This window comes from Bacillus rossius, chromosome 15 (genome assembly GCF_032445375.1).
Source record: "Bacillus rossius redtenbacheri isolate Brsri chromosome 15, Brsri_v3, whole genome shotgun sequence".
Classification (NCBI taxonomy): domain Eukaryota; kingdom Metazoa; phylum Arthropoda; class Insecta; order Phasmatodea; family Bacillidae; genus Bacillus; species Bacillus rossius.
In genome coordinates, this window is record NC_086342.1 from 15,762,680 (window position 1) to 15,785,838 (window position 23,159).

The following is a 23,159-nucleotide window of genomic DNA, read 5'->3' on the forward strand; positions in this document are numbered from 1 at the left end:
CTGGCGGACCTGCTCTTCGGCTCGTCGGACACGCTAAATTACACGAGCATGTCTGCTCGTTCGCTCGCACGTCGCTTCCCGCCTGCCGTGTGTTATTGTATTGATCCGCTTCCATTCAAACCACCAGCTCCCAGACTTGCCTTACCCCCCCCCCTCCCAAATCCTCCCCTCCCCCCGACGCATTGTGCCTTAAACTAACTTTCAACAATAAGCCCCTTTCTTCTGCTTCCCATCGGCGCGGGTAGCTCGCCATTGTGCTGGATGAACCTCCGAGTCCAAAGAGTTGCACACACACACATTCATATATATACGCCCAGGGAAGAGAAGGGGTAAAGAAAATTAAACATTTTATATTATCTGGGAAGAAAAATTGCAGACGGTGACAAGAGACTTAGTTTTTAAGAGGCCGTGTCACAAATTTGCGCTCCTATCTATATCAATGTTATTTTAAAAGGCAGTTTTTCTCAAAGTCTATAAGAGTTAGGGGCCGGAAATTTTGCCTACTGAAAGTATACAATACATTTAACATAACAGCTTTTTTCAAATTTAGTTATCATATCATATATTATTTCTGTGATGAAAATAATATTATCAATATTTTGATTTGTCCAGATAAAGTGAAATTTTGCTTATATTTATAATTATTTAGCAAAAACTGAAAAGGCCATTGAAATGTATTGCACATTACCTTCCGATCAGTGTCTTCATGATCATGATGGGTTTTAAAACCTGGGTGTAATCAAGTCTTTAACAATTACATGACAACATTTATACTAAATAATTTGGAGATAGGCCTTTTCTATCCTCAGCCCCTGAGCTTTTACTATCTGGTCTGGCGACCGACCTGACACTCTTCAACCACCCCAGGGGTCTCCGATTGCACATCCCATAAAAAAAAAGCGGTTCGTTCATTTGTTTTTGTTTTCGAGCGAAGGTTTACTTCTCCACAAGTGCCACAGACTTCACACATTTATGCCAAGGGAATATTCCGCTGATGTGACGCCATACGGATGTATTATTCGCGACCATACAACTTTTTTGTTTGTCATCGGGAAGAAATGTTCATTTTGAATTGAGCATTTTTAAATGTCAGTGTAGAATATGCTTATCTGCCCATTTTGTTTCTTTCCATAATAATGAGTAAAGTTAACATTGTCATAGACATTTTATTATATTTGTATGCCGTCCAAGTAAAAATGTCACACTATATCGCACGTAATTATATATTTTACTAATTTGTTAGTTGTTAGGGGTTTAAAATATGGTACTACATACATACTTATATTATCTTGTTGTCTTCTTGGCAACTTTACTGGAAGAATGGCATTTGGTATGTATGTTAACTCACAATTAAAATAATTCAGAAGTACTCAATTAACAGTGAACAACCTAGGCCCTATACTAATTTCATTAAGTTCATGGAAATATAATTGAAATTACTAATAATGAACTGTATGTGTTTCACGTAGAGATATTGTACGAACTGTATGTGGTACAGACCAACATTTGCTAAGACTCTGTAAATAATTAATTTCAGTTAATGTGTAGAGAATATTAAAAGTTAGAAATAATGATATATATAAAACAATGCAAAGTTATCAGCATAAAAATAGAAGTTATTTTTACGTAGCGCCTACTGGAATGAGTATTTTGTGTTGAATTATGTGGCATGATTAATATTCTCTTATTGTATGTGTGTTTTGTTAAAATCTTATAAAACATAACTTACTGTTGAAGGATTTATTTTTTTGTGATGATCTTACTTAAACAAGTTTTAATTATATTACACATGTCTATTTTAAAAGCATTTTAATGTATACTTATAGAATTGTAATAAGCTTTATACGGACTCTCAAAAACCATGTGAGCATCTATAATTATCTACATCATCATTATGGCCGTTTCACAAGATCAAATATTTATTGAATTCAATCAGTTGCATTCATTGTACATGATTTTCGATATATACATTGAATTCAATACAAATTGAAGATGTTACTCAACTAAGCTTATTCTTACTAACTTATAAGTATTTTGTTTGTTCAGTACATAAAAGTAAAAGATTCTTTATTATTTAAATAATGAGCATCCATAAGCAATAATGTTTTCTAAATATTTACATAAACATAATAAAATATATATTTTCAATACTTTATATCTACGATCACATCAACGGCAGTATTATGTAATCAATGAGGTAATGAAATATCTTTAAAGGCTATTTTCTCCTCTGTAAAGTATATTTTTTGTAATGCAGCCTTCTTAATGTTAGTCTTGTGAGTTATTTCGTCTTCTAATATGCTACAGCAATATATAAAATTAAGTTTTGTTTGTGTTTTAGTCTTGTGTAATGTTAAAGTGTAATGTAATTAATTCAATAATTTTTTTTGTAAATTCGTATTCATAAAAATACATATCGTAATAAGATAAATAGTAATATTTGTAAATTTAAATTCTTTGAAACAAACTCGATAAGAGGTTCTCCTACCTCTGTTTAACTGTATGATGGTGCATTGTAAAAAATTAGGTAGTCTGACTTAAGTGAGATTGTATTTAGATTGTGCGTAATGCTTATGCAATATCTAAGCATATGAATTTATGTTATTATCCTTTTAAAACGTTACATAATGAATTTCGTATAGATACTTTTTAATGTCAACTAACATTATTGTTCACGGAATATTACATCCAGATAAAGAATAATTACCACATGTTTGAAGATTAATTGTATTCCGATACGTTTAAAGTATTAAAATTTTTAGATACGACTGATACTACAGTTGTAAATGTGAGGTTTCTTGATTCTGAATCCCTGCATCCGCAATTTCCTTGTGAGCCGCCGGTCAGATTGTCATCCTCTCAGATTGTCGAGGAACCAGATACATTTTTCGTAGCTTTATCACGCGCTGCGGCTACAGTTACTTCGGTTGAATAAGCCACTAAATCTCACTGTTAAAAGAGAGAACTTCTAGAGCAGAATATTGGAAATAAACATTTACTGACACGGCCTCTTAAGAAAAAAATTAGAAATCACACAAAACTCGGCTCCATTACTCTGTGGACTTATTTCTGGCAATAAGGGTTGCACCATTTCCAGAACACAGAGCTAAGTCCACGGCCAAAACACGTGAGTAGAGGGAGAAAAAAAAACTTCGGTTTGACGTTCTGCATAAGTGCATATGTCTTGTACCAGACGGTTACTAGCACGTAACATTATTTATGTGTAATTTTCGTGAATCAAACGAAAATGTGAGTAGAGAATGACGTAATGGTGAACACAGTGTGTTATCTTCATCCGTCGACGTGTGACGTAGCGTTCCTTATGTCTTCGGGCAAACCAAATCAGAATTACAATTATTATAGTCGCTTCTGTGTACGAGGCGTTTCGGGATGTAATGTGGAGCAAATACAGTGTCGCAGCCCTGTAAGGATTACAATAATCCTTCCATATCATATCTCTGTACCCTTATGAAGTGTGTTTTGCTGTAATTTTCTCATTCTGTCTTCACTCTTTTTTTTAATGTTGGAAGAGAGGGGTCCGTACTCCAAGTACGTCCCTGATTAGACCGTTACAGATACAACAAAATAACCATTATGCGCTTGCACGTCGTGCACACGAAATATGCTATCTGTTTACCATCGAACGGTACCGCTCCCTTGTTCTAAAGTTGAATCCATGCTTCCACCGGAGGACCACGCAGGTAATTGCGACTGATATAAGTCCACGGAATTGTCCATACACACGTCACCGCACCAGTCCTACATCTCACAACACGTATTGTGTGCACGGCACACCCATTGTTCCCGGTAATCTTCAACCAACCACCGAAGTTACTCCAAAATTTCGCACATAAAGAACTCTCTAAAAACACGAACCGAACAGACAAAAATGGCGCCTGGTAACGGTGTTCTTCCACAGTCAGTGTCACCAACAACTCAAAGTTAAATTACCTCCTAACATCATTTATAGACTAGTTAATACGAAACACTATCTTAGTCCATTCTTTCTATAATTAATTATCTTTGCCATAGGACAAGTATCAACACAGTATGGATTAAGTACGTTTCAGTTTGTAGATCAGTTGCGAAAATGCTGTATTTGCTGGGGTCTGAGACTAAATAAAAAACACCGCAGAAGAAGGAATGTGTCCGTGTGCGACGTTGTGGTCAGCTGATCGTTGATCAGGCCGGGCAGGGCCGTGGAAGACAGGCGCTGCGGAGGTGGTTCAAGCCAGGGGCGGCGACCCGTGGTCTCAGACAACCCCCCGGGCGATTGTGGAGAGGGGGGGGGGGGCTGTGTCCGAAACTAACGAACGGAAAGAGACCGGGCAATTACCGCATTAGCGATGCCGCTCACGTCTCGCAGCTCACCCCTCTCCCCCCCTCCCCTTTTCCGAGGAATGTTCAAGGGGGAGGAGGGGGCGGAAACCCACCCCCTCCACCATCATCCTCCTTGGACCACGACGGTCACCCCTCCGCAAACAACAGGGTGATGGGCAGGATCCGACAAAAATAAAAATATATATCGATTAATCTATTCTTTCCACTTTGTCAGCTACTTTTGAAGAGTTGTATCTTCACCAAGAAATAACGGTAAATCGGCGATTTACTCGAACCGAAATTGATATGATGTGCCGCCGATAAAGCAGTGAAGATGACACTGCTTCCACTGGGATGTTTTGAATTTCCGTTAGCGCAGCGCGGGTTCGACTTAATCACGGTTTGAAGTCACTAGCCTCACTTGTCACTAGCTGCTTTGCGACGGCAGTCTACAGGCGGAACACTGCCCCTCCTCCTGGGCACGCCACTGCCGCACCTCGAACGGACAAAATAAACTTATTCAAAATTTGAAAATCAAATCACTTTCCATGATTAAAGATAAGTACGACAGTAAAAACAATAACACCGAAATCTCCTGTTGTAAAATCTAAATTGACCTAAATAATAAAACCATAGAATCTTGTTCCTACTAATAGATAATATATAGTCAATTTGTGTTGAGAATCACAAATGTTTTAGACAAAAAATTAAATGCAAGAGAGCTATAGTGATAGATTTACATTAAAAAAAAATAATTATATAATAGTAATGACAAGAAAATAAAAAAAAACCAACATTGAGTATGAGGCAGTCCTAAAAACATCAGGTGCACATTAGCTTTAGGGATTATGTTGTAAAACGAGCAGTGGTGTACACCGCGTTGCCTATACAGGAAAAGCCAGGGGAAGCCACAAAACAGCTGAGGAGGAACTATTTTATTCTTCTTCAGTTCTCCTTGTGTGACGGAATGAATTTGGATGACAGAATTAGACGTTTCCATACAACTGATTATCATCTTCCATCTTTGAATTGTGTTTAATCCGTGCTCTCTCAAGGGTCTTTCTCACGGGAGACCTAAGATGCACATAAAGTTCTGCCATTCCCGATTACACCCGAACAATTCACCTTCGGCCAACTTCGGGATTTGTTTTATTTTTGCGCAGGAAAAATTAATTCAAATATTAAAAGTGGTCGGTTAGGTTAGCTACATTAAAACACTTTAAAACACTATGGACGGTTAGTTAGGTTAATATAGCTACATTAAAATAAACAGAGAAATATAAATATTAATAAATAAATCCGAGGTTGACCGAAGGTGAATTGTTCGGGTGTAATCGGGAATGGCAGAACTTTATGTGCATCTTAGGCTTCCCTCTCTCTCACTCGTGAGACGAAGAGAAAAACTATGCCACTAGCAAGTAGAGTAAGACAGAGGTGTCAGACGAGGCGACTAGTTGGTTCCACGAGTCGAACGGACGGGTGTCGAGAAGTGCAGCGACGGGGAAACGCCTGAACCCCTTCACACGCAGTCAACTCGTCCGCTCTGGCGGGCGGCCAACAGGCACTTGTGCCGTTCTCGTTCTCACACCCGCCAGGAGACTCGACACAAGAGACACTACTCGGCATTCGTCCTTCACACCAGTCTCATAGTCGAGTCCACCCAGGGCGTTCCACCTGTCAGTTTCGACGTGGAGCAGTCTATAGGTAGTAGTCCCGCTATATGAGTTATGAGGTGTGAGGAATACAGGGATAATTTCAAAAGGAGTGAAGCTTGCAGGGAAGTGGCACGAAATTGCTATGCAAATCTTTTTTTTACGTGAATACATCTTTAAAATTGCTTCCATAGTGGGTGGCAATTCAAAAAAACGAATGATAACAAAATCAGGGGATATAGTTTGGTGTTGCAGCTACATACCTGTCATCTCCATCCAAAATTTAGTTACACCACTGGATAGCTAAAGGATTAAAGAATTAGTGACGCTAAGTGAGGACTGTGACGCATCGCGCGCGGTGGAGGGGGAAGCGCCGCCATTTTGAGGTCGTTCATCTGCCTTTTCGAGATTTCCGTTTAGTACAACTTTTGACTCGGATAAAGCTACGACGTTCGTTTGAGTTTCAGTCGTCAGCTCTCGTCAAAATATATCGATTGCATGTATAAAACATTAGTGTGAAATAGTTACAGTGATTATATGTGGTGTTAAAATAAAATAAAAATAGCGTATTTTATATTTTGTATAGAAAATATTGCCTGTTACGTACACGTTTTCACGTACAACACACGACCGTGTCCATGAAACAGCCACACCCCCCCCCCTTTTTTTTTTGCTTCTCCTCTTTCAGGAAAACAAGCACAAAAATGCTCCTGTTTCCTCGGGTTCTGACATCATACTCACCTCCCGTTGGGAAGACCAGCTGATTCCCCAAGTTGCCTGGTGTGAAAAGAGTCTTGACACGGCAGCCAACCTAGTTGAGATTCAACCAGGCAACTTAGTTGGATTATCCAAACTGCCTCGTCTCAAAAGCGGCCTTAAGCAACTGGCACTACATACAGCACTGCCAAATTAATACGCCTTGTTTTAATCACGTGTCTAAGCTTTTTTTTTATTTTTAAGTGAAACGTATTTACAGCTGGTAGGATGAGTCCAGGCGATGACTCATCAGAGCTTAAAGAAACGTGCAGTGCTCAGGAGCGGGGATCTCGATGGCGGAGAGGACTAGAGAGTCAGGCAACTGTGAGACTCTTTGCAGTTTTTTCGTCGCCATGTTTGTTACAGTTTTGAAATTTTAGTGTGTCCTTAATCGTTCTGTTTTAACGATCAAGCGAATTATTTGAAGTATGTGGTGGCCACACACCCATTTATTTATTTTTTCGCTTTTTTTTTTACCGCGATTCTTTCAGAGGTTGACGCCCCAGATTAAGGGGCCGACCTATTAAGGGGTGTACTTGTGTATCGCATGGCATCGACTCTAAGCGCAGGGCTGTGAACTCCTACGCAGTCTTTACGTCGTGCACGAAGCAACTATTGAGACCCTGAGCGGCAACCAATAACTTTATATGGCGGAAAAATTGAGTTATAAGGTGTAATCCAAGTTCCCTGAGTGCTTTCAACAAAAATTTTCATGCCCAGTTATTATTCTGAAAACTCTCCTAAAGACTGCAATTTGAAAAAGTAAACACGCAAACAGAACCGCTCATACGGTCTCGGCGTACTCTTGGGTGTTCTCTCGTAAACAGGCAGTTAACTGAGCACTGAGCATTGAGCAGCGTCAGGGTTGGCGGAGACTTAAGGGCCTTAAGCGGTGGACGGTGTTTTGGTCGAGTCTCGTCGCCGGGGAAGCGTCCGAGTGTGGGCCCTGTCGCCGTCGAGTTTATCGGGAGGGCGTATTATTACCAAAGAGTGTCGGTCGGTATGGAACACCGCCCAGTTAACTAGGTGTTCCCAAGTTGCGAAGGGGGGGGGGAAGTTTTTTAAACGGCTCGTGTAACGTATTACTATCGTCTTCAAAATTATTTAAATAAAGAAACTCCTTTTTGACGTGACGTCTAATAAATCGATGAACGCCGGCTGCACGAACGAAAAAAGATGACTCGTTGTCCCGTTACGCACATTGTGACGTTACGCTGTGTCCCGTTACGCTCATTGTACGCTTGCGCCGCATCTATCTCTCTTCCACTCGATTGGAACAACCATCGATTTGACCTTTTCGACGCACATTAAACTTGAAACACTCCTTTTCTTTTCCTACTTTTCCTATCATCGTCCTATCCTTAACAGAATAACACAGATTGGAAGAAGTTAAATAGCAAACATGTATAAAAGTTATAGTTAAAAATAATCTCTTCTTTAAAGTAATAAACATATTTGAATTGATGAGTGCAAATAAAAGTTAATTTATCAATTAAATTGTAAATTTAATTTCACTCATTCTTTGTATCCATAGAAAATAGTGATAATTCAATAAAAATGATTCAATTTTATTCATTAAAGTATTCGATCATTTCATCAATGTTTTGTTATGACGTTGTCACGTTAAACTATCGTCCGTAAACCGACTTTACAGACAACCAATTGTTTTCATCTGGTTTCTAAGAGGACCCAGTACAGTAGCAGCACTACACTGTGTGAAGTGACAGACTGGTCGGGGTGGGAAGTGCTACCGCCAAAGGAAAGGGCATTGGCGAAGCCGTCCTTGCACACGCGGTGAGGCGGAGCTGCGGCGGTAAACAATGAGCCCCAGCAAACATTGACACGAGCGCGACGAAGGTAACTTATCCCGCGCCGCCGTCTTGTAATATATTTAGAGAGGACGTTAAGGCCCCTTGCCTCCTATCCCGCTCGTCGCGTCGTTGCAGTTCGACGCGTCACGGCTGCGTGGGAAAGGGGACCAGGGAAGTGTGTGACGGAAGAGGGGCGGGGAGGGGTCGCGGACGACCCTGTCCGCGTTCAGAATTCTTCACACGTCAGCGGGCGGGCTCTGAGCTCTAGGAGACGGCTACAAATTGCTGCGAGTCATTGCCTGGCTCCCGCCCTTCGCCGCCTTATAGCGTCTCCTCGCGCGGGAAGAGGCTGAGGCCTTGCATTATTAACGAGTTCCCCCCCCCCCCCCCCCCCCCCCCCGCCGGCGCCTACCGCGCGCCCGCGATAGCCCGCGCCAGGCCCTAGCTCCGGAACGCCACTTCGCACGCAACATCTCAGCTCTCTCGGCGTACGGCGTGTGGCTCAGTGGCGGATTCATAGGGGGGGGGGGGGCGCAGTGGGCGCGCGTCTCCCCCCCCCCCTTCCTTGACCAGGCCAACCCAGCACCAAGCATGGTTCTTGGCAAGGGGAGGGCGCGCACCCGGCCGCCGATTTTATACAATACACATTCATACACTTAGCTTTAATATTCGGGCGAGACGTAAATGAAACGGTTAGAGCTTGGAAAAAAAGATCTCTGGCTGCATCCAAGCAACCAAGGTGACGTAACAAGGGAGTGTGTGGAAGAGGTAGACCTGCGCCCCCCCCCTTGAGATTTTTCTGTATCCGCCACTGGTGTGGCTGGAGCGGAAGTCGCAAGGGACGGAAATGTGTAACAATCACGGCGCCGCCATCTGTGGCGGATGTGGCGCGAACCAAAATTATCGAGGCCGAAGGCAAACTTTACGGTATTATATTTGTTTAATTAATTTTTAACCAGATGGGCGGCTTTTATTGGAGCCCGTTTCATCACGTAGTTTAAAATACCGGTATGCAAATGGAACGGTTCGATAGTCGACGTAGCTGGCCCGGCAGCGAATTCTACAGGCGGGTGCGGAAACTACGTGTGATTTCGCGTCCATAAATTTAGTTTAAATCACAATTTGCGTACATTTATCACGTTCGGCATTATTTTGAAGAATTCTATGTTAAATTTCATGTTTTAGTTTCGTATTATAATTGTATTTGGATCATGAGAACACATGAATTATCTCTGTTACCGAGGTTAGATGTTACACATCTCTGGCGAGTACTGAAAGACTCGCTAACTTTTTTTTCAGCAGTATCAAAGTCTTTTTGAATAAATATATTTTAAAAAACACAAATGCGACTCTATGAGTGAATTTTGCAGCTATGGAAAAGCGAATAATTAGTTTCTACTGCGTTACCGTTACCCGCGCTAAGGCCGGGTTTATAAACAGCGCAAGGAACGCAAAGTCGCAACACGCAAACAACGCAAGAAAATCACGGTCATTTATAAAGCACACATGTCGCATGGCGTCACCAACCCTACATCTTTAAAATGTAAAACAGTACAAAATAAAAATATCCAAGCTTATTGGATAATTCAAATTTATCATAAATGTTTAATTTAAGTTTTATTTTCTTAAACTGTGTGAAATTTTAACAAGTATAAATACGATTTAAATGATATAAAGGGCATATCTGAATTATATGCGCATAAAGTTTTCGGAACACTTCTATTCAAATATGGCTCTTCGGAAACGCAAGCCAAAACGCAAGAAAGTTGGGAGTTGAATAATTCTTGCGTTGCGTTATTGCGCCTTGCGTAGTTTATAAACCAGTTCTCTGCAATGTGGTTGCATACCATTTTGCGTCTTGATTTCCTGCATTATTGGGTAGTTTATAAACCAGGCCTTAAGGTCAGGCAATAATATGCCAGAAAGAATAATTGTCTGAGTTTTTTTTCTTCTTCAAAAAACAAATAACGTGTGAAATATATTTAGCACGAAAGTGAACAAAATCACCTATTTCCATTTATAATCTTAACAAAAACGGTCTCAAAGACTTATTTTATCATTACACTCCATCTAATTAATACCTTAAATAACTCTAGTGAAAGTATGTGCTTATTGATTTTTTTTTGTGACACCATAGATTGCCTTCTTTTTTTTTTTTTTTTTTTTTTAGAAGATTTGTGTTTATCCGGCTCATGCCAGGGAGGCATACTCTGGAGCTACCTGCGAGCTAAGTAGTTAAAGAAACACTAACGAACGAGGTGAGAATCGCACCCATGAATTTAGGATTTAGAAGTTGGAATGATCGCTACACGAAGCAGTGTCTGCTACATCTAATGAAAAAAAAATTCTAGAAACATTTTAACAAAATGTTTTCCAGTTTTGGGTTTGCGGGTTTCAGGTTCTATTTTCCTTCGGGGTGGAATAATTTTTTTTTATTTTTGAAACTGTAGATACTTTTTTTTATTAAGTTCAGGACTTGGTATGACGTTGTTACTTTCGCTGCTGTTCAGCGGAAGGTAGTGACAATCCACAGCAGAATCACCCTGCCCTCGGTCAATCGCCTCGCGAAGTTGACTTGTGATCTACGGGCTGATGTTCATCATCAATTTCAGTGGTCGTTAGAGTGAGGGGTGTATCTGTGTCGGTGAGGCGGGATGGTAAGTGCGACTCTAGCTGGTGCTTTTACCGCGGTGTAGCCTCTAAGCGCAAGGCTCTGAACTGGCGCGCTGTCTTCTCGTCGTGCACAGGACAACTAAGAGAATGTGTGGTAACCATAACATTGAATGACGGATGATTTAAGATGAAGGCGTATTGTAGAGCCTTTGGGTGTTTCAAGAATCTGTACCAGGTATTTCAAGCTTAAAATGTATTCTGAAAACACGCGTTTCAGCCATTTTCACTCTAATAAAAATACAGTTTAAAAACTAAGTACGGAATCAGAACTACTCATCTGCCCTCGCGTATTCTTATTTTTTTTTCGTAAACAGACGCTACTCGGATATTTTGAGCACTTGTCAAATTGTGTGGTTTATTTTGAACCTCCTCTCACCACACGTGTTCCCGGGTGGACGGGCAAATTCTCTACTGCTGAGAGTTTTAAAACCAATATCTTGGTTATACTTAGAAATCATGCTCATAACCTACACGGCGTGGAGTAAAAATGAAGAACTTGAAAGCAAAAAGACGAGATGCCAACTATATACATATATGTAATATATTAGGTTAGTGTTTAATTTATATATAGTTTTGACATAACTGCTGAAACCTGCTTTTCAATGTACATCCGACAAATATCACAAAAAAATACGTTTTGGCTACAGTGACTTGTATGCTTAGATTGAATACTTGAAACCCTTAAACAGTTTTGGAAGTTTAAAATGTTATCATGTTACCCTATTCAAAATGTATATAAACAAAAAAAAGTAGAGTTCATGGAACAAATAATATTTGAGCACTGCCCTTTTTAATAACAAGGGAAAAAATCAAACTAATCGTAATGATGAAACTCATGTTTATAGGTTGAAAATGGGAAGGTTCTTCATGCTAGAGACTTAATTAAGTTTCCTTGCATGTGTATTTTCTTTGCAAGGTATGTACCCGAAATAGTTGCTTTATTTATATTTTCACCAGATACTTCTTCATTTTTGTTTTATTTCTTGCAAATGCATGTTTACCACGCCTTGCATGAGCTATATTTCCATTCGCCAAAATTCTGTAATTCTCCTGCCTCCAATTTTTTTTTACTTTCAAAATTGGTTTATAATCAAATGTGTTTGGAAACCATCGTGAATGTACTATATGTATCAACAATTCCTGTGGGGTTGATATGTTGGTGTAATCGCGACGTGCCACGTACAATTGTGTCTCGGTTGGGTAGACGAAGGCGGGCGAGGAGTGGGGGGGGAGGGGGTTGTTTGCCGGCGAAGTGACTGGAAGTGAGACACGTCCCCATAGTTGCGGGTTTGGGGTGGGGGAGGGGAGGGGGGGGGGAAAGGAATATCGCGACTCTGCCCTCCTCCCCTCCCTTTCACCCACAATTCTCCCGACCAACTTCATCTCTCTGTGCAGTCGCAGTGTGTACGACCGCTCGGCTGGCGGAGTGGGGGAGATGACGTCACTTCGACAAACCAGACTCGAGACGTCTCGCATCAGAACAAGAGGAATCCGTCCGCAACGAAATTGTTCCGGTGTCCATGTCCCTCAAGGGGGTGCAGCCCCCACCCCCCCCCCCCCATGTCAGATCGTGATTTTATATTTGCAGTAATCACAGATCAACTTGTAGACTTCTTATATGGTCTGACTTTCATAAAATGGAAAATATACACATTGGTACTTTTTGCGTAATCAGCAGCTATAGTTTCATTTTTAACGGTTTTGGGTTGAACAAGTAAGGAGAATTCAATGGATTACTGGCTACTTCATGATATGGTTTGCATTTGTATCGCAGGAAATCATTTTATGTTGCTTGGCTGTCAGAATCCTCACAAGTTTGAGAATTTTGAAATGACAGGTAAAATTAAATAATATTTTTCTGTTTCTATTTGAAGTAGCCAGTAGCATTGCAGTCAAAAATAAATAAAAAATTAGTCCTTTTTCCAGTTTGTTCTTATTATTTGTACTGTCAAATATATATATAAAACTTTGGCAGTTAATTATCCAAAACATTTGCGATTTATATATTCCTCATTTCGTGAAAGTTAAACCATTTAAAGAGGGCACAAGTTGAGATGTAGGCCCTAATTACTGAAAAATCATGACCTGAAATGGGTGACCACCCCCCCCCCCCCCTCTAACGGCGGGTTTGTTTTTATTAACTACGCGAAGAACAAAACAACGCAACACGCAGCCAAAGCAGGGAAAAAAATCACAGTCGTTTATGAAGCACGCAATTCGCAAGGTGTCACCAACATTTGCGACCTAAAATTTCTTCCCCGGGATTCATTTAATTACACATATTTATCATGAACACAAGATAAATTGTCAATAACTTGACTTAAAAGTGTCATTTTCTTTAAGTGTTTGAAAGATCTGCATAATGAGTTAAAAAGCGATGTATCGTGGCATTATGTGCACATAACGTCTGCGTTTTTAAAAGTTTTCTGAACAACTTTCTCTTCAAATGTGGACGTCGTGAACACACGCCAAACGGCAAAAAGTTGAAAGTTGGATGATGATTGCGATTGCGTTTTTGCGTCTTGCGTTTCTTGCGTTCTTGCGTTTCTTGCGTGGTTTACCAACCGGCCTAGTAATCTCGCATTGACCTGGACGCACATACGGCCAGCGCATATGACATATTGACAGCAGAACCAACTCGATTTGAAATCTGTTCAAAATAACCGAGTGGTGTCTGTTTACGTTAAACATTTATAACAAGCTGAAGGCGGTTTAGTATTTCTGGCACCGTATTTCGTTTTTAAACTGTATTTTCAGAAGAGTGAAAATGGCAAAACAAACTAGTGTTTTCAGAATAATTTTTAGACGTGAAACACCCGGCAGAGATGTTTCATTGCTGATCTCTATGGGTTGAACGTAAAGAGACACAATTTCGTACTGAAAATTGTTCAAAACTAAGAAATATCCAGTTTAGCACAAGCGCACGGCTCATCGACTATATTAGCGATCGAATAGAAGTCGTCCTTGTTTGCATGTATGTAGAATAAAGCTGATAGCAGACAGTGTTCAGAAACCACAAAATTTTCTCACAATAATATATTAAAAAAATAATATTTCTATTCATGTAATATATGATAATGATATATATATATTGGGTTGTTTATTTTTTCGCAAATACTACTTATAAAAGATACATTTTTCGTTCTTCATCATATAAAAAGTTTTTATTGATGCACATATCATATAAGACATATAATTTGCTGTGAAAAAACTGTATTATTTAATACGTGTCCGGTCCTCGGATGAGTTTTAAAAAATATCCGGCCATCGAACAAGAGTAAATTCGGCTTCTCCCCCCCCCCCCCCCTACTACAAGTACACTATGTATCATTCATTCTTTTCCATTCATGTTACAACCAAAGAGACATTAGTTGCAAGGCAAGGCAAGTAAAATATTTTTTCGTGTAATTTGTTTCAAATGTGAGATTTCTCAGAAGTAGTAATGCCTACTAGCTGCTTATCCGTCTACCACTATTGTTCTGTCAGCAGAGTTTGTAACATCGCGTGTTGCTTTGCAAGCGACAGTTGACACGAACGGGTAACCAGCAAGGGCACAAATCTGCATAATTATCTGGCAGAGTTGAATTTTTTAAAATTTTTTGTGCAGTATGTATAAGGAGAAACCAAATGGAATTAAAAACTGAAACTTTTTTGAGTTTCAGGGCAATTCCAGAGGCTACTCTGCGGTATGGTTTAAATTTATTTGATTTTTCAGCTTTTCAAAATCATAGAAATTCAGAGAATTTAATATACTAGAATTTTTTTCCCGGAAAGAATTTAAAACAATATCACATAATAGCAAGTAAAACTGACTTTAAACCTAAAAAGTTCCAGTTTTATATTCCATTTCATTCTTCTTTTCCATACTGCACAAAAACGTTGAAAATAAAAATCAAATAAGCAGGAAATCTGATAATATTCTTAATATTTTGAAGCCCTCGTTTATTTTGTGCGCGCTCAACCGAGTGCTTACGAGAACTTAACAATATTGTCACGAACACCTTCAGAGGGGGGGGGGGGGGGCGAGAATCGTAGCTCTTTACATAGAAACAACTCGCTTGGCATCAACTAGTCTTAACTTCATAAAATACTTTACTGTACCTAGGATCATAGGTTCGTCATCCCGTACAGGATGTCTGGTGAGAGCTGAACTAAGGAGATTTTGCAAAATAACATAATACTTAATTAAAATTATTTTATTCTTAAAGTCAAATACTCAACATCATTTTAAAGAACATTTAAATAGCGGGATTACAATTTAAAACAATAATCTCTTTACTTCCTTAACGATTGAACGACCTTACAAGAGAGAGAATGAGAGAACTTCACTAAACACTTCCCTAGTCCTTCCGAATACCTCAAATCATAATTAATACTTAAAATTAAAACAAAGATAAGTCCATACTCACATTTTCCGAAAAGCCTTTCTTGATCGATTACTTAAAACTAACGTAGGGGCCTCTCCTGCCCTTAAAATCCGAACGAACATTACATTTTAAAAAATTATAACTAAACGACTAGTGACAAGGGCCATAGCCTCCGCCCGAAAGCTTGACGACTACATTATGACCTAACTTAAATTAAACGACTCGTGGCCTCTGGCGTCGACCATAGCTTCCGCCCGAAAGCTTGAATTCCTACATCACGAACGAACTAACAACTCGTGACCACAGGTGAGACGCATAGCCTCCGCCTGAGTGAGCCTGAATTCCTACATCACGAACGAACTAACAACTCGTGACCACAGGTGAGACGCATAGCCTCCGCCTGAGTGAGCCTGAATTCCTACATCACGAACGAACTAACAACTCGTGACCACAGGTGAGACGCATAGCCTCCGCCTGAGTGAGCCTGAATTCCTACTCACTTGCGCTTAAATTCGCGCGCCCTGCCGCGCCTACCATAACAAAAGCTCGTTATTGAAGTCAAATTTACTAAACAACTAACTAGAACATCTGGGAAGACTACCCCCCCTCTACCCCAATGTGCAGGCCACACCGCGCGGCTTGTTACGACAGCGCGCCCCAGTAACTGCGGCCCGTGGCTGCGCCAGCGCGCGGCCAAACAAACAAACAAAATTCTGCAAGCCCGCAGCGCGCCGCGCCGGCCCCGTGCCCCAATTACATGGTCACGCCACTTGCGCTGACGAGTGAACAGAGCAGCCAGCCCAGAGTCCCGTCAGTAAAGTCCCTAAATTTGATTTCAACAACCCTGCAAAATTTCAACCCGCGACATAACCCTCCCCTCACAGAGCTCGAGCCCCATCGAGCTACCTCAAAATTACAAATTGTCTTTTTCCATTAAACCATAACTATAAATTCCTCATTTCACAAAAATAATAATTTTCTTAGTTCCTTGCTGTCTGAACATACATCTAGATTCTGCATAAGATTTATTTTAAAACAACAAGTATTCATAAAATTAAATGTAAAACTTTTATCTGGTTTGTTCTCACAGGAACCTTCAGAGGCTCGAGTTCTCAATTCTAAAAAAATTGTTCTGTTAGTGAAGCTCTCTTTACAAATTAAATTACTGTTCTTAGTTTCTCAGTATTCGTTAAACAATGTGCAAATTCTTGATAATTATTATTATTTTTTTTTTTCGGTTTCCGTTTATTACCATACTTCTTTCGTTCTTCAAAAAAAATTAAGTGTCCTTACAGTGTTTCAATTAATTAAACTCTTATCTCGTGAAGGTTGGTGCAACTCCTCGAAGTCAGTGTTGTCGAGAAGAGTAGCTCCCTGGGCTGGCCATCAGCAAACACCACTCAACTTCAACAGCTACTGGACTGGCTTCCAGGGCAGCTCACAACTTCTCCCCACATCTGCTTCGGAGTTGTGCCATCCTCATCACGAACAGATTACAATTCTGAAACATCATCAACAGGCATTACCATCACGCCTGACAAATACAAAACTAACTACTAAACTGCAATCGATGGGCAAGGATGCAAACACACAAAAAAAATAAAATTAATTAATTCAACTGCTAACATAAAGTATCCCACCCTTAGCATAATCTAATCAGGCAAATAATTTGATAGGAAAAACTTAAGGAAGGGAAACATGACCTCCAATGATTTTCCCTAACTCTTGAGTCTTGATCTTCTCTATACAGCAAATAGTCCCCACGAAGTAACTGGGTTGAAGGTCAGTTCACATGACCCACCCATAACCTCTTCTACTCTTCTTTTCTTCTGGGGGCAACCACAATGCCCACCAATCTCTCTCCATGGTGCCGAACCAGCTATCCCATGAGAGTAAACAACGTAGTCAATAGAAGCGCAGAGGGGAAACACCAATCTCTGGCTTGTCGAGTCATAAAACTGCTTTATCTTCTTCTTCTTCTGAGTACAAATATCTGACTAACCTTGCTTCTATTCTTCCAAACAGTAAAAGTTCATCAGGTATCTTCATGAAAGAAACATTCTAACTAATAATTCTTCATTTTTCTTCTTCTTTATTTCTGTTAGTTGTAATAGAAGGCCATGTTAGGGAGGTTATAGGGAAAAAGAGTGGCCAATTCCCACCCCATCACCCACCTAGATCATGACTAATTAACTTTTAAACTTTCTATTTCAAACAAATAAAAAAAAACATTTTTTTTTATTCAAACTTTTAAACTATAATTACTTTTACTTCATAACCTCAAAAGCTAATCAATAATTCTAAATGAAATTGTGATTTACTGCATCCTTGTTCCATCCGATCTGTTTGTTTATAACCTTTCTTGTAAAGTATAAAATTTTCAAACATTACTAATTCAAAAAAAAATTAAATTCTGGTGTCCTTTGAGTTACAATTAACTTTACTATTTCTTAGCTTGAAATAATTTAAGTTTTCAGAACTATTTCATTGTCTAATTCACAACACCTAAAAATCAACTCAAAACAACAAATCATCAAAATCAATAAGATCATCTGACCTACCTATCAGTACTGTGAACTTGAACTGTTCGTACACATTTATAATAAGCTATTGTATTTAAATTCCAACCTAAATAAGGTTTAAAAAAACTACTAATCCCTCTGTAAATTAAGAAAATTAACTTTAAAAATTAAACTTAAGGTATTAGTTCTTTTTGACAGCTACCACAACTCACTAGTTCCATTACATTACTATAACCTAAAAAGTTCTGTAAATAATGTTTATAACAAAAAAAAAACAGTTACTGTCTTCCATAAAAAAATAAAACTTTACATGACCTTATTAATCTCCACTTGTAAGTCCATGGCTGCCAGCTTTCTCTTCTCTTGAATCTTCAGTCTTGGCTCTTGTTTCAGTGATCTTGTATCTTGTCTCTCGAACTCTTGTCATCTTGTAAACTGGACTGCTGCTCAGCTCATCTTAAGGAATCTGTAACAGTTTCAAAAATACATGTTAATTTAAATTACATAATTCCTGTTCTTTGGTCCTAAAAAAAATTGTATTATTAGTACACATTACCCTGAAACAACATTATTATTCATTGTTTATTACTTAAAAAAAATGCTTTACCATAAAATCCTTTTTTGTTCTTTTCATTAGGCCTATTTATTTTCCTTCTTCTTAATTAAATTCTGCTTCAAATGTTAATCCTAACTTAAGACCTACCATCTATTTATTATTCATTACCTACATTATTTATGTTACCCTAAACTTCCCATAAGTTTCTAATACTTCCTATCAAAGACATTCTCTCTAAAAAAAAAATTTACTTGTGACTCTTAACTTAACAAACTTAAAAAAAACTTTTACACTAGACTTAACTTATTATTCATTCTTAGTTACTAAATTTCTATTTGTAAACTTTAGTACTTACAAACAAAAACTGCCTATTTCTCTCTACCTCTTAATCTCTTTCAATTATTACAATAATAATGTTACCTTGCATCTTTAAACTTTCTTCTTTTCAATTAAATTAGACATCTCATAACAATAAAAATTCTGCCTATACTCTTCTTATGGGTGTACAACCCAACAACAAAATTTCAAATTCTCAAGTTTCCTTATATTTAAATTATGCAATGCACATAACCTCTGTGGTGCCTGTACCCTTTTAGGCCTACCACCTTCTCCTCTCACAGCATGACTCTTATTCCTCGGGGTCTGTATTCACTGTTACAAATCAAATATCTCAAAAAAATTAAAAACAAATTTATTATTTTAAGAAAACAAAAATTTACATTGAATTTACTATGGAGCCTGGAAATCTTAATGTCTCACAGCAGCTAACATGACTAAATCCCATGGAACCCCAGGTTTACCTAACCTGTGCCCAAAAAAAATTTAAGCATACCAGGCTTTCTCTGCACTGGTTTTACAGCATCACACACTATTTAGGGCCCCTGATCTGCCATCAGTCCCAAGGAGTTTTCCCACAACCCCTCTCTACACAAGCGCCTACCGCATTCCTCTCAATTGGCTATCGGTTTTACGGCATTCTTTTGGGATCCGACCATCAAGTTAGGGCTAATCGAACACTAAACCTCCATACTTCCAAACTAATGTAAATCAATTAAATTTTCTCTGTAATTTCTTAAAATCCAAATAAAAATTATTCAAACATGCCCAAGAAACTTTCAAAAAAAAAAATTCATAATCTTATCTTCAAACCCTTAAAATAAAAATAAATAGATTACTCTGTTTTCTCCTTAATAACTGTAAACTGTCAACAAATATTATGTCGTAAATTTAACTATGCTTACTGACTCTTAATCAAAAAATCTCATTTGTCCTAATTAATAAACAACCGATTTCCTTAAAATCTCACTGTATCTCTCACACTCAAACTCCACTGGCTGAATATCTCAATAAATTCAAAAACAATTATCTAAACTCTTAAAGAAATTCCTCCCCAATTATTCAAATTACTTCACATTATTTTATTTCATTACTTAAAACACCTTACTCAAAAAAATTAATTAATTATCTAGCTATCTTCCATTATTATTTATTTACCGAACAAAACTTTCTCCTAAATTAATTTAGTAAAATTCAATTTCACATTAGGCAAGTACACTAACTCTCTACAGCAATGTTTCTCATTTCCCTCCTTCCTAACTGAATCCAATCTTACTTAACCTCCAGGGAATTTACCTCACAAAATAACCAAAAATTTCACTGTAGTGCCTATCTGCTATAGGCCCACTACACAGGGGGCTCTAACCCCACCAACAAACTTCATTGAAATGGTACCCTATCCCATACAGGATAGCCACTTCGGTACTACCATGGGGAACTCCTGCCCCAAACTACTAACAACACTCAGGATTCTCCTAACCCTTAATTCACGTAGATAGCCCATCTCCTATGGGTCTGTTCTACAATCCCTACTTCCCAGGGACACAACACCTCACCTTAGGGTCCCTCGCCTTAAAGAAAACATTAATTTTGTCTCTCTGTTCCCTTGGAGTAAATTCCCTCTACACACAAAAACTATCCTTCCCACTTTTCTCAATGCTTATCGATTTTATAGTGTACCTCCTTAATAATGTTTACAAATCCCAAAAAAATATTTTTAAAACCGAGGTAGAATTTAACTAACAAAAACATAAACAACTTACAACGAAACACTTCTAGCCTATACATCATACACTTCTTAAAATAAATTACTTACATACTGAAAGTTCCTCTTCTTCTAAAACACACTTAAATTTAAATTTATTTAACCAATAGTCTATTTTCTTATCGCTAAGTTACCGTACAGCTGATCAAAACAAGGTCACGGCCTGTCCACGTCTCCGTATGAGCCCGTGACGTCACCGAATTCCATCAGGTGCGCCAACCCTCGCTTGCGGTTCCTCCGTTCTCCGCTAGGTCTCAGCACCTCCCCGTCTCGTGTTCATTCTGCCACGTCCACTGACGTGTCGTTCTGAAACAACTCTCAACATTTTTCTAATTAAAACAAAACATCACTATAAATTCTATAACTCTCTTTTACATAAACTCTCGTTTTCTCTTTAATTCCTTTCTAACGTTTATCCTTCCCTCGACTGATTTAATTCGTACGTCTCGTCTCCTACGCGCACGACAGCAAAACAAACTTCACTTGAAAATAATTCCTATTTACGAAAAAAACTTTATTTTAAATTTTAACTCTCTTAACCTACAATCTTAAAATTAATTTCAATTAAATTAAACCACTTGCATTATCTCTATTAATCATTTAAATTATAACGTATTCTCCTCACGTAAAAATCCCTGATAAACTCAACGACTTAAAACAACTTATCACTATAAACTTTATCCTTACAAGTATACTCAAATAAACATATGTTACGTCAAAAAAAAATCTCAAAGACTTCCTCCACTATAGACTAAAATTCCGTAATCCTCTCCTCAAGTAAACTCTTAATAACCTGCTATCAGAAGCTGAAACTAACTTAATAATAAACATAAAAATCTACCTCTCTCTCTCTCCAGAAATAGAACCTACCCGGCGCCTCCACCATTTCTGTCACGAACACCTTCAGAGGGGGGGGGGGGGGGCGAGAATCGTAGCTCTTTACATAGAAACAACTCGCTTGGCATCAACTAGTCTTAACTTCATAAAATACTTTACTGTACCTAGGATCATAGGTTCGTCATCCCGTACAGGATGTCTGGTGAGAGCTGAACTAAGGAGATTTTGCAAAATAACATAATACTTAATTAAAATTATTTTATTCTTAAAGTCAAATACTCAACATCATTTTAAAGAACATTTAAATAGCGGGATTACAATTTAAAACAATAATCTCTTTACTTCCTTAACGATTGAACGACCTTACAAGAGAGAGAATGAGAGAACTTCACTAAACACTTCCCTAGTCCTTCCGAATACCTCAAATCATAATTAATACTTAAAATTAAAACAAAGATAAGTCCATACTCACATTTTCCGAAAAGCCTTTCTTGATCGATTACTTAAAACTAACGTAGGGGCCTCTCCTGCCCTTAAAATCCGAACGAACATTACATTTTAAAAAATTATAACTAAACGACTAGTGACAAGGGCCATAGCCTCCGCCCGAAAGCTTGACGACTACATTATGACCTAACTTAAATTAAACGACTCGTGGCCTCTGGCGTCGACCATAGCTTCCGCCCGAAAGCTTGAATTCCTACATCACGAACGAACTAACAACTCGTGACCACAGGTGAGACGCATAGCCTCCGCCTGAGTGAGCCTGAATTCCTACATCACGAACGAACTAACAACTCGTGACCACAGGTGAGACGCATAGCCTCCGCCTGAGTGAGCCTGAATTCCTACATCACGAACGAACTAACAACTCGTGACCACAGGTGAGACGCATAGCCTCCGCCTGAGTGAGCCTGAATTCCTACTCACTTGCGCTTAAATTCGCGCGCCCTGCCGCGCCTACCATAACAAAAGCTCGTTATTGAAGTCAAATTTACTAAACAACTAACTAGAACATCTGGGAAGACTACCCCCCCTCTACCCCAATGTGCAGGCCACACCGCGCGGCTTGTTACGACAGCGCGCCCCAGTAACTGCGGCCCGTGGCTGCGCCAGCGCGCGGCCAAACAAACAAACAAAATTCTGCAAGCCCGCAGCGCGCCGCGCCGGCCCCGTGCCCCAATTACATGGTCACGCCACTTGCGCTGACGAGTGAACAGAGCAGCCAGCCCAGAGTCCCGTCAGTAAAGTCCCTAAATTTGATTTCAACAACCCTGCAAAATTTCAACCCGCGACAATATCGAGGGATTGCAATGAAATCGACATCGTTGTGTTCCTCTGTTTGCCTCTGTGTTGTAAAAGGCTGTTGTTTAACGGCATTTACGTATTCTTATCGTGTGCGCTGAGGTCTATGTCAGCCCACTGCAACTTTGCTAGCCACTCGAAAAGTCGGCTTGGTACGTGAATGTGAAATGACGACCCGGAAGGGGAGGCATGCCCTTCAAGATGGCCGGATCACGAGAGGAGACGTGATCCGGCCGCGCGCTGCTTGCGCAGTGCGCGC

General features: G+C 39.3%; 1 long non-coding RNA gene across 1 annotated transcript; it reads right to left on the reverse strand.

Moving 5' to 3' along the window:
* Nucleotides 1–15,392: 15,392 nt before the first annotated feature.
* Nucleotides 15,393–21,628, reverse strand: LOC134539465 (uncharacterized). The gene is made up of 2 exons (XR_010076317.1): nt 20,810–21,628; nt 15,393–18,567 (listed from the first exon to the last, which is right to left on the reverse strand). It is a non-coding gene; the product is annotated as an uncharacterized LOC134539465 (long non-coding RNA).
* Between the last annotated feature and the right edge of the window lie 1,531 nt (nt 21,629–23,159).